The sequence below is a fragment of the Diuraphis noxia genome, unplaced genomic scaffold (assembly GCF_037042655.1).
Source record: "Diuraphis noxia isolate RWA-SAM2 unplaced genomic scaffold, SU_Dnox_SAM2 contig0001, whole genome shotgun sequence".
NCBI lineage: Eukaryota > Metazoa > Arthropoda > Insecta > Hemiptera > Aphididae > Diuraphis > Diuraphis noxia.
The window spans coordinates 52,072,756-52,085,193 of record NW_028301711.1 but is presented as its reverse complement, the minus strand read 5'-3'; positions in this window follow the sequence as shown (position 1 = coordinate 52,085,193).

Below are 12,438 nucleotides of genomic sequence, written 5' to 3'. Positions count from 1 at the left end.
GGATTCGAGAAGTGTGTACCTATACTAAATACTAATAAATAAGACTACTTGCTAGATTATAGTAGAGTACAGAATACATTACACACATTTTTAAAAAATAAAATTTTTTTAACCCCCTACGGTTCTGTATTATTTCATGGTACATAAAAAGATGTGTAGTACGAATTTTTGTGAAAAATAAGAGTTGTTGAAGGGTATACGTGCCACGTGGGGTTAACTACTAAAAATGCATACATTATGGGCATGTGCAAACTTCGAATTTATCGTCAATCATAAATAATATCATTGTATAAAATAAATAATAATATACAATTAACGTTATATTATGACATACACGTCTACACTATGCAGTCTATGCGGCACTGTCCAAAAGTAGCCTCAACATCTCGTTCCCTCGTGAAGTTTGGAATTGAGGGAATTCGGAAAATGCCGAGCGTGTATACCCACTGTTAAGTATATTGTACCTACCTGGCTACCTAGTAGATACCTACTACCTATACACAATATACACCTAATATTTTTAATACCTGCTGCGCGCGTGATATGATGAGTAATGTTAGACCGTTAGACGCTAGTGTGTTGGTCGAGCTTTATTGTTGGGGCAAGCGGTGTGCCGATATTATACAAAATTAAAAATAGATCAGTAATCAAAAAGTCCAAGACTCCAACGCCGTGTCCTACGTGAGTGGCGAAAAACAAAACAGCTTGTATTTCGTCGCATCGGACGCACCGCGCACTGCGGCGGAACAGCATGGTCAGAATAGAATTCGTTCGCACTCGCCGGATTCACGTAGGACACGGCGTATGGTGATCGTAATCGTGTACGGTTATTGATAAATGTTAATTACTTACTATTTCAGAGTGATTCTTTTAAGTGGGTACACTAATTATCTCGAAAAGTGTTTACTTTTTTCAAAATATTTTTTTACATGGTTTCAAGTTGATAAATACCAACGTTTTTATTAAAAAATTATATTTTTAAATATATTTTATCCTTCTCATTTTTTAAGTTATTTACTTTTTTGAATGACAACATAGAGTTTTAATTTCATATTCCAAAGCAGAATATTTTTCTAGTATTTTGATTCACAAAAATCGAATTTAGGGCTAGTAGTTTTTGAGTTATAAGTATTTAAAGTTCTGATTGGCAGAGTGGAGTGGTACGAAAAATGTTTGTTAAAAATTTTTTACGAAAAATGTTTGTCCACACTCCGCTTGTCTAAACTTTAAATACATATAACTCATAAACTACTCGTCCTAAATTCGATTTTTATGAATCAAAATACTTAGAAAAATATTCTGCTTTGGAATATGAAATTAAAACTTTATGTTGTCATTCAAAAAAGTAAAAATCTTAAAAAATTATAAGGATAAAAAATATAATTTTTTAAATAAAAACGTTGGTTTTTTAACAACTTGAAACCATGTAAAAAATATTTTGAAAAAAGTAAATACTCTTCGGATAGTTAGTGTACCCACTTAAAAAAATCACCCTGTATATATAATTATATATAATATATAGCTAAAAATAATAATTAAACTAAAAATAATAATGGCAATAATAGAATATTAGCGTTAAGATATTTCGAACAAAGCGAGAACATTTTTTAATTAATAGAAAGATTACTAGATTACAAATTTATGATATTTTATGTTAGTTTTGTTTCAAAATGAATAAAGGTTGTTTAATTTGTATTGTATTTTAAATCTATGTATAATATAATAATAATGTATACAATTATATTGTAATATCTATGGGCATTGTATTTTTTTTTAAATACCTATGTGGCCTGTATAGGTGCACCATATGTCCATAATCCTATGGGAACGTTGAAATCGCATTTACAATCACAATTTTTCCTTAATACAACTGGTATTCGGAAAAACAGCCACGATATCAAAATAAAAGCCCCACCTATAGGGAAAAAAAGGCCCAGTACAAACTAAATACATAAGACATTTTTTATAATAGTGAACATTTTATATTTTTAAATTTTTAAATATGAATGACTTCTTGAAAAAAGTAACTTTAAAACAAATGACCATAGATACATGACATTTTCACCGAATGTTTATACAAGTATATTCTATCCACCATGCAATTTTAATATATATCATAAATTTCGACTTAAGTTAAACTATTTATAGGCATATGCAATTTTCGATCATTATTAGTTTTTTTTAAATTAATATCGATGAAAATTTATTTGTTGGTTAGAAAGCTTGAAAATTTAATACAAGGCTCCTAACATATTGTTACAATAGGAGTTGAAAACTAAAAGAAATTCAGTCGCATTTTTTTTTATAAGCATTCAAAGTTTGAATTTTGACAAAATACGTAAAAATCACAGAGTCACATTTTAAGCTATAAATTCATAAAAAATTTTGTTTTAAATCTAAGATTTTACAATTTAATACAAGATTCCTTACAAGTTTGTCAATCTTTATCACAAAAAAAAATGTCCACTAGAAAGTCAAATTAAGTTTTTATGAGCGTATGAAATTTTAATTTTTACAACATTGGATCTGATCTTCACTATAGATTTCTCATTTAGCGATTTTCTTATTTTGATGTGACTCTAAAACAAATAGCTGGAAATACTTGAAATTTTCACTGAATGTTTATATTATATGCATTTTCTTTATTTTATAAGATTTTCAAAATATTTTGATTTGTTTTGAGCTGTTAATTGACATTTTAATTTTTCGACTTTTTTAGTTTTTTTTTTCTATAAATATCGATTAAAATTTATTTGCTATGGGTAAAAAAGCTTGAAAATTGAATACAAGGTTATATAATAATAATATTATAATATAATACAAGGCTCATAAAACATTGTTACAATAGCAGTTGAAAAATATTAAAAGTTCATAGGCGTTTTTTTTTTATAAGCATTTAAAGTTCAAATTTTGACTAAATATGTAAAAATTACGGCAATTTTCAAATTATCTTAGTTAGAAATTCATAAAAGTTTTTTTTTTAATCTAAGATTTGAAAATTTTTACTAATCTATAATATATCCTAGACAGATAAACCGTCTCCGCTCAGAATCGTTTTTCGTATACAATGATATAATATCATTGGATTCAAATTTAATTCCATCCATTACAGTAACCAGTAACCCACTTGTAAACTAATACTGTACAGCAGAACGACATCCACGACTTACCCGCTTTTTAATTTTCATAACATTAATTAACTTTTCTACATAATATACCACATAATTTTTGAAAACCGTAAATTTTCTTCATATTATTTTTTCACGGGAAATGAATAAATGTTGTTCATCAACTTATGACTTTTTCACGATAAGATGTGTAGTTGTACTCAACTTTAAATGGTGGTGTTGAAATATTAAATTACAATTTAATTATTACCCTGTAGATTATCAATTAATTGTGAATAGTCAATAAGTATAGTATTGTCATACTGCAGATCAGCTATATAGTTATACATTATATATAGATTTAGAAGGAAAGCGAAACTGCAGTGTGAGTATGTAGCAACTAGCAATTACAAATATTACTAATATTAGCTATACTATGATTATGAATACAATTCTTATGGCATCGAGATATGCGACCCATTGATATGTTATGCGTTTGAGTGCGTTACTGCGTTGTATTATATGATTATATCTCAACAAAAAAACTCTGTCAGCTCCGTCATATACAATAAATAAATGTAAATTACAAATTTTTATTTAATTTGGATTAATTATTTATAAATACATTTTACACATTAAACCATTTACTTAGATTCTATCCTATATCATACATTTTATAGCATTTATATTTGAGTTTTTTTCACTATGCGTTTTTTTACGGAGTTGACAGAGTGTTTTTGTTGGAATATCATTAGTTTTTATAAATTGTCACATTTAATTATATTGCATTAATACGTCTATGGTAATATTGGTAATTGTTTACCCCATGCGCTCAATAACGGATTAAATTTAATTCTTTTACACGGAGTTGACTTGGTGTTTTTGTTGATATATTATTGGTTTTTATAAACTATATTTAAAGATAATTTTAGATTAATAATTAATTCGATGACGACGGGCGGGTAAGACGGCCGTCTAGGTACGTTTCTCCAGCCCCCCTAATTTCGAATTTTGAATTTTTTTTTGCACCATACGTTTGTAGCTGGTTTGTATTGGTTTGTAATCACATTTTTTTCGTTTGTAGAGGTTTAGTTTTTTTTTTAAACCAACATTTTGGTGGGGGGCTGGGGAAATGCCCTAATTTCGAGTTTAGAAATTTTTTTTGCACCACACGTTTGTAGCCGGTTTGTATTGGTTTGTAATCACATTTTTTTCGTTTGTAGAGATTTAGTTTTTTTTTAAAACCAACATTTTGGTGGGGGGCTGGGGAAATGCCCTAATTTCGAGTTTAGAAATTTTTTTTGCACCACACGTTTGTAACCGATTTGTATTGGTTTGTAATCACATTTTTTTCGTTTGTAGAGGTTTAGTTTTTTTTTAAAACCAACATTTTGGTGGGTGGGGGGCTGGGGAAATGCCCCAATTTCCAATTTCAAATTTATAAATGTTTATAAATAATAACCATAAGAATATTTTATAACGCTGCAATGTAAATATTTTATATTTATCATTTATCAATACATAATATTATACACTTATCTATCAAAAAAATAATATTTTATACTCACGCAAATTGTAAATATTATAGTTATACTTGTCTTATAACTTTATAAATGTTATAAAATATATTAGCTTCTGTTGAACAAAAATTATTTATATTTTTAGACTTTGGAGTATTAAATATAAATAACATTACGGAAAAATAAATTATACCTATACAGTGAAATCTCTAAATACCGGACCCTTTCAGTTACTGAAATTGTCTCTGCTGTTCAGAGAGTTGAGTTTGTAAACATTTGATAATTAGCTCCCAACAATTTTTCACCATTTTGAGGTGTCCGTAAAGGGAGGTTTCACTGTATACTGTATTTATACGACTACTAGCTAAATGTTAATATAGTGTTTACGTATAGTTTATAGAAATATATATTTAATAGTAACGTATACAATTAAAAACTTAACAATTATAGTATAAAATATGCTAGATATTCACAGGCAATAAATACCTATCAGGGAAACATTTAATTAAATAATAAGTTTACTTAACATTATTCTTGATTTACGATGCAACTAGCCATGTCAAATTCATTATTTTAAATTAAATATATTTTTATATAATATTATTGGTATTACTCGATTTGTATTTAGTATAATAATCCCAATAGCTAATGTACACATATTTAATGATCTAAAAATAATATATTTATTTTACCCATTGATTTATAATTATAACGAAACGTGACTAGTTATCAAAAATCATTCATTCCACATTCAGTCTCCTGGTAGGTATCATATGCATTTAATTTTGTCGTGTTTATTAATGCAAAAATGCCAAAAAAAGGAGTATTATCACGTGAAGTTATTATTGATGCTGTTGTAACTTATAGGGATAAGTTGATCAAAGACTATGGATCGGGTAATAGTAAGTACCATTAACTATTAAGTTCAACTTTTTTTCTAATTCCCACTAACAACTTACAATGAATATTGTTTTACCTATACATATTTATACTTTGAAGTTTTTTGAGCCGCAGACATCTTTTTATCGGCATTTATAATTTTAAAAAAACTAATAATAATCGAAAATTGGATATGACTATCAATAGCTCAACATATTCAGTCAAATTATTTTGAAAATGTTGTACTTGTTGTAGGTAGTGTATAGAAAATACTATTATTAACATTCAGTTTTTCATTCATTTTTCATGTATTATCCGACGCTAATTTTTTTATCAGTTACATGAAAAACCAAGATCAATAATTGATTTATATAAATAATATAAATAATCAAAATTATTTTCCGTCAAAATTTCAGTGTTTCTTTTTTTTTTCACTGTACCTACTTATAAAAACTACTTGGAATTTTAAATGTTTTACCTCTTGAATGCATCTTTCCCATCAAATGAGATACTACTGTTCAAAATCGAAGCATTATTTCAACTATTTATGGTTTACAGAAAAACGAAAAATAAAACACACATCTTTGTAAAAACAATAAATTCATCGGTGGAACCGATTTTAATTCTATAGGCTTCATAAAATACAATTTATGAATATGTTATATTTGTATTATGTAGTATGTACCTATAATAATATTAATACTTTCTTTCGCGATACCGTGATAAAAATAGATTTGGTATATGTTATTGCGCGAGTTTGTTCGGTCGTCTACCGTGGTATTACTCTGTATAGTCGTAAATATTACACAGATCATATTATTTATAAAAATATTTAGCGTATTTTTAAATATTACCCTTGTTTTAATCATAATAAATACAATGCCACACAAAATATTATTCATTACTAGGGCTAAAAACATATTTTTTTCTGGTTTTCTTGGTCCAAAGTTGGTCGTACAAAATGTATTTTGAGTATTGAGTGATAATGATTATTTAAAAGTATTTTTAGATTAAGAACGAAGTGATGAATGTATTGATTTTACAATGATGTGGGTTTTTTTTTTCTTTTGTTTTGTGTCTGTGTACAGCATAACTAGTCGAAATAATGCTTCAATTTCAAACTTTGGGGGTGGTTTCCGATGTAAAAGTGAAGATCCTTGGTGCATTATAGAGGTCAAAAGTTAACATTTTCCAACAGTTTTCAAAAAAATCGAGAAAAACAAAAAAAAAAATGACAGAAAAACGGGAATTTTTACACAAAATTAGTTTTCGACCAAATCGATTTTTTTATATGGTTGTAATTCAAAAACTAATCACTTTAAATACTTGAAATTTTCACCGAATGTTTATGTTAGTGTTCTCTATACCTATACAGTTTAATTTTTAAATTTTTTTGACTTTTTTGAGTTATTAATAGACCACTGAAATTTTCACTTTTTATGAGAATTTTTTTTTGAAGTGTGTAAAAAAATGTTGGACGACCAAAAAAACTTGAAAATTTAATACAAGGTTCCTTATGAGTTGTTCTTATTGTAGCTAAAAAAAATTAAAAATCGTAAGTCATAATTTTTTTTAATAAGCGTTTATAGTTCAAAATTTTACGAAATCTGTCGAAAACGCGAAAATTTGCAAGTAATTTTGAAGTTGAAAAATCATAAAATTTTTTGCGTTTATAACTAAGAATTAAAAATACAACACTAAGTTCTCATCCATAAGTTTTCCTTCAAGTAGCTATAGAGAAAACTCGAAGCGTCATTATAGGAAAAATTTGAGGTTCGTTTGAATTTTAAATTTTTACGAAATAGCGTTACGATAACGATTTATCCTGAAACGATTTAAAATATTTGTTATTATTCAAAAAGTATAAGTCGTAGATACGTGAAAATTTTATCAGTTATTTAGATGAGCATTTTCTTTACATTATTTAATTTTCAAAATATTTTGACTTTTTTTGAGATATTTATAGACAACTTAAATTTTCAATTTTTCTGAAAAATTTTTTTGAAGGGTTGATAAAATTTTTTTGGCTCTATCAAAATACTTGAAAATTGAATATAAAGTTCCTCATAAGTTATTTTTATAGTAATTAAAAAATTTTAAAAATACATACGCACAATTTTTTTTTATTAGCATTTGAAGTTCAAATATTGACTTAATACGTAAAAATTACGGCATTGTTTAAATTATCTTAGATAGAAATTCATAAAATTTTTTCTTTTTAGATCTAAGATTTGAAAATTTAATACATGGCTCTTAACATATTTTTACAATAGCAGTTGAAAAATAAAAGAAATGCATAGTCACATTTTTTTTTTTACAAGCATTTATATTTAAATTTTGACAACATACGTAAAAATCACGAAAATTCGCAAATTATTTTAAGCAAGAAATTTATACAAAATTTTCTTTTTAAATCAAAGATTTGAAAAATTTTAATAATCTATAATATATCCTAGACTGACAAATCATCTCCGTTCAGAATCGTTTTTCGTATACAATGATACCTATCATTGCATTTAAATCTAATCTACCCTAGTCAGAGGTCCACCCCACCACCTAATGTACAGCAGAGCGACATCCACTTACCCGCTTTTTTTTTTTGCATTTTTTGCAAAATTAACTTTAAATACATTTTTTGACAATTTTAGTGAATATTCTTAGTTTTTAGAGCATTTTTCACAATTTGTTTATAAAATAAACCAAAATTGTTGCAATTAACAAGATACTTTCCATAAACTACCGACGGTACCAATAATCTATTATAAAGCAAGACAAGTTATCATTGATTACAATTTTGTCATACCTAGGTCTTTCCGCTTTAATTATCACCGTTACATACCTATTGGCTATTATGTATTACTAATTATATGACACCAATACATATACATACATACATACATACATACATAAAATACAAAAACAAAACATTATTTAAAATTTTTTTTTAATAATTTAAATGCATTTGTTTAGTGCAACTTTTAATTTTAAGTCATTTTTGTATTTTTTAAAGTCCATTTTTGAGCTTTTTTTTAAGGTCATTAAGATCCCAGCTCCTGTTATTACATTATTATATTACTTTAATCCTTACGTAACCTTTGTAAATTAGTCAAGTATTAGATTCTGAACGAAGTGATGAATGTATTGATTTTACAATGATGTGTTTTTTTTGTCTGTGTACAGCATAACTAGTTATTTTTCAAGGTTCAGTTTCAAACTTTGGAGGTGGTTTCTGGTGTAAAACTGAATATCCTTGGTGCATCATAGAGGTAAAAAGTAAACATTTTCCAACAGTTTTCAAAATAATCGATAAAAACAAAACAAAAAGCCGGAAAGTGGGTATCGCTCTGCTGTACATTAGGTGGTGATGGAGTGGACCTCTGACTAGGGTAGGTTATATTTGAATGCAATGATAGGTATCATTGTATACGAAAAACGATTCTGAACGGAGATGATTTGTCGGTCTAGGATATATTATAGATTATTAAAACTTTTCAAATCTATGATTTAAAAAGAAAATTTTGTATAAATTTCTAGCTTAAAATAATTTGCGAATTTTCGACATTTTTACGTATGTTGTCAAAATTTAAATTTAAATGCTTGTAAAAAAAAAAATGTGACTATGCATTTCTTTTATTTTTCAACTGCTATTGTAAAAAAATGTTAGGAACCTTGTATTAAATTTTCAAATCTTAGATATAAAAGGAAAATTTTCTATGAATTTCTAGAATAAAATAATTTACGAATTTTCGTGATTTTTACGTATGTTGTAAAAATTAAAATTTGAATGCATGAAAAATTGTGCCTATATATTTCTTTTATTTTTCAACTGCTATTGTAAAATTATGAGCCTTGTATTAAATTTTATCAACCCTTCAAAAAATTTTTTCAGAAAAATTGAAAATTTAAGTTGTCTATAAATATCTCAAAAAAAGTCAAAATATTTTGAAAATTAAATCATGTAAAGAAAATGCCAATCTAAATAACTGATAAAATTTCACGTATCTACGACTTATACTTTTTGAATAATAACAAATATTTTAAATCGTTTCAGGATAAATCGTTATTAAAAAATATGAATTTTAAAAATATTAAACTGTAGGATTATATATATATATATATTGTTTTTATAGCCATATTTGATATATGAACATTAATTTTGGAAAAAAAATGTACTTCTGGTTTGTGTATTGTGTGAAACAAAAGTATAGTAGAAATTATAATAATATTACGTTAATTTGCATATACATTAATAATAATATTCATTAAAAATATTAAAAGCTATCAATTCTCATATAAGTTAAGCCTATGGTGACTTTCTATCATTGATAAGGGTAAAATCAAAGTAATAGTAAGTTTTTATGATTTAATTTGACTAATATTTTATTTAAAAAAAAAATTAATTATATAATATCACATGAGATAGCAGGAAAGTTAAATAAGTGAAACAATAGTGTCTAGTAATTGGCTACAACTAAATAACAATTATTCAAAATTTGAAATTTGAAATTGGAAATTGGGGCATTTCCCAGCCCCCCCCCCACCAAAATGTTGGTTTTAAAAAAAACCAAATCTCTACAAACGAAAAAAATGTGATTACAAACAAATACAAACCGGCTACAAACGTGTGGTGCAAAAAAAATTTCTAAACTCGAAATTAGGGCATTTCCCCAGCCCCCCACCAAAATGTTGGTTTAAAAAAAAAACTAAACCTCTACAAACGAAAAAAATGTGATTACAAACCAATACAAACCGGCTACAAACGTATGGTGCAAAAAAAAATTCAAAATTCGAAATTGGGGGGGCTGGAGAAATGTACCTCGGCCGTCTATATGCTTTTGATAAGACTATGTCTATGTGTTAGTGTGTTGATGTTTTCTAGTGGAGAGGAAATCAAGAGTAGTGGGAAGAGTACCGTCACGTAGGTACTCCGAATACGCCGCCGTCCCAAGAATCCCCGTGACCATGTCACGAACATATTGCGGGCACACGGCGGCAAAATTAATATAAAATATCCACTAATTTTTGTTCAAAACTGAAAATTGTAAAAGCATGTAGCCCGTGATTTTCTCGATCGATTGATACCTCATTTTATTGATTTGGTCCATTTATTAGACCTGTTGTAGTCTTTAATAAGAAATACCTACCTAACTATTAACACACATTAAATGGGAATGTTTAGGTTTCTGTTATTCTGTTATTTATATATTTATATATATGGTAATGGTTGCGTCGTGTCTCATTTTTTTTTTATTTAGCTAGCGACACTACCACTGGATAACATTACACTATATTATATTTAGTGATTGGAATTTTAAAATCGTGAAATATTTCAGTATTAAAATAATTTTGTTTTAAAATAAGTTTTATTTGTACGTATAATTGTCATATCTTAAGTAGTTAGGTACCTTCATAAATTGATAATATTAGAAAACAATTACTAACTACTCATTAACTCATTAGTGATGATTTTCTTTGTTCAGGTTATTATTAATAAATAATCATCATTAATATCTGTATTAGAAAAAATTCCAATGTTTCACGTTTTTGTGACAACAAGAAATATTTCACATTTCAAACCTTAACAACTATACATTAATTATATTATATTATTATTATTCACTGTATTAAATTTGTTTATTAATTTTAATTAAAAGTTGTCTGGATTACTTTATTAATCTATTCCGTTCAATAGTTATTTAGTAAATAACTTAAGTCTTAAATAAAAAGAAACAAAATTAATTCTTTTGGAATAAAAATATATTTATATAACTACTACGGTTTAGCATAAGCATCTATTCTGTTTCTTCAGAAAATACAGTGACACAGGGCCAACATCAAAATAACTGATTGCTTTTATGAAAGACTAGGCAGGGCCCGATCCAAAGAATATTGAGATTTTTTAAAATTGACTATAAATTATACCAATTTAATTTAATAACTCACATACCTATGTATTGAAATTTGAATTACATACATAAATATAAATACAACTGATGCCTCTTGTTTTCTTTCTTTGTACACAATATTAATCTATACCTTGACTATGTAAGTACTTTTTAAATTTCAAAAGCCAATGCTCACTAATTTTATAGCTTCAAAATTAATAATAATAAATAATAATAAATGTATTATGATTATGAACATAGGCGCAAATAGATAAATTATTTTGGGGGGACTAAAGCTCCTCCTATAATATTTTCTAAAAATTATAGATGCTCAGTACTAATTACTGACTTTTGAACTGGGGGGGGGGGACTAAGTCCCCACCTATTTGTGCCAATGAATTTATGAACAGGAATACGGTCTATTTGTATCTGCCTTGATTAACTAAATATTTTTATAAACAATACATTCTCTAAATCTGCACCCATTAAGCGGTTGTCTACTAAGTGGTGTCCCGATTTAACTGATTCTATTGTACATCAGGCATGTACACAGGGGGGTGTTTAAACACCCCTGAATATTTGGTTTTTGTGTAGTTATTTACTTATTCTATTTTAATGTGTTAATAAATTGTCATATTATACTTTAATGGACAGGTATAATATTACATTGTGTTTGTAAAAAACCAGCTTAAGCAGAATTAAAATATAATGCTAACAAATTAAAATAATTGATAAAATATAGAAGTTAATTGGGAATTGTGATACTGAAGATATTCTTAACACATACCAATGGCTAAACATTTTTTTGTAGTAACAATGTTTGTATTTAAAAACAAAGTATTATATGTAATTTTCATAGAAAAAAATTTTATGTTTATTAAAAAAGTTCTACTTAACAATCACTGATTTAAAAAAAACACCACCAAAAACTTTTTTCTGGATACAATGCACATACTCAAAATATTATAGTAAAATAATTACTTTGAATAAAAAAGACCTTGACAAAATAAAATAAACTCTTTTATATTAACAATATTATTAGATTGT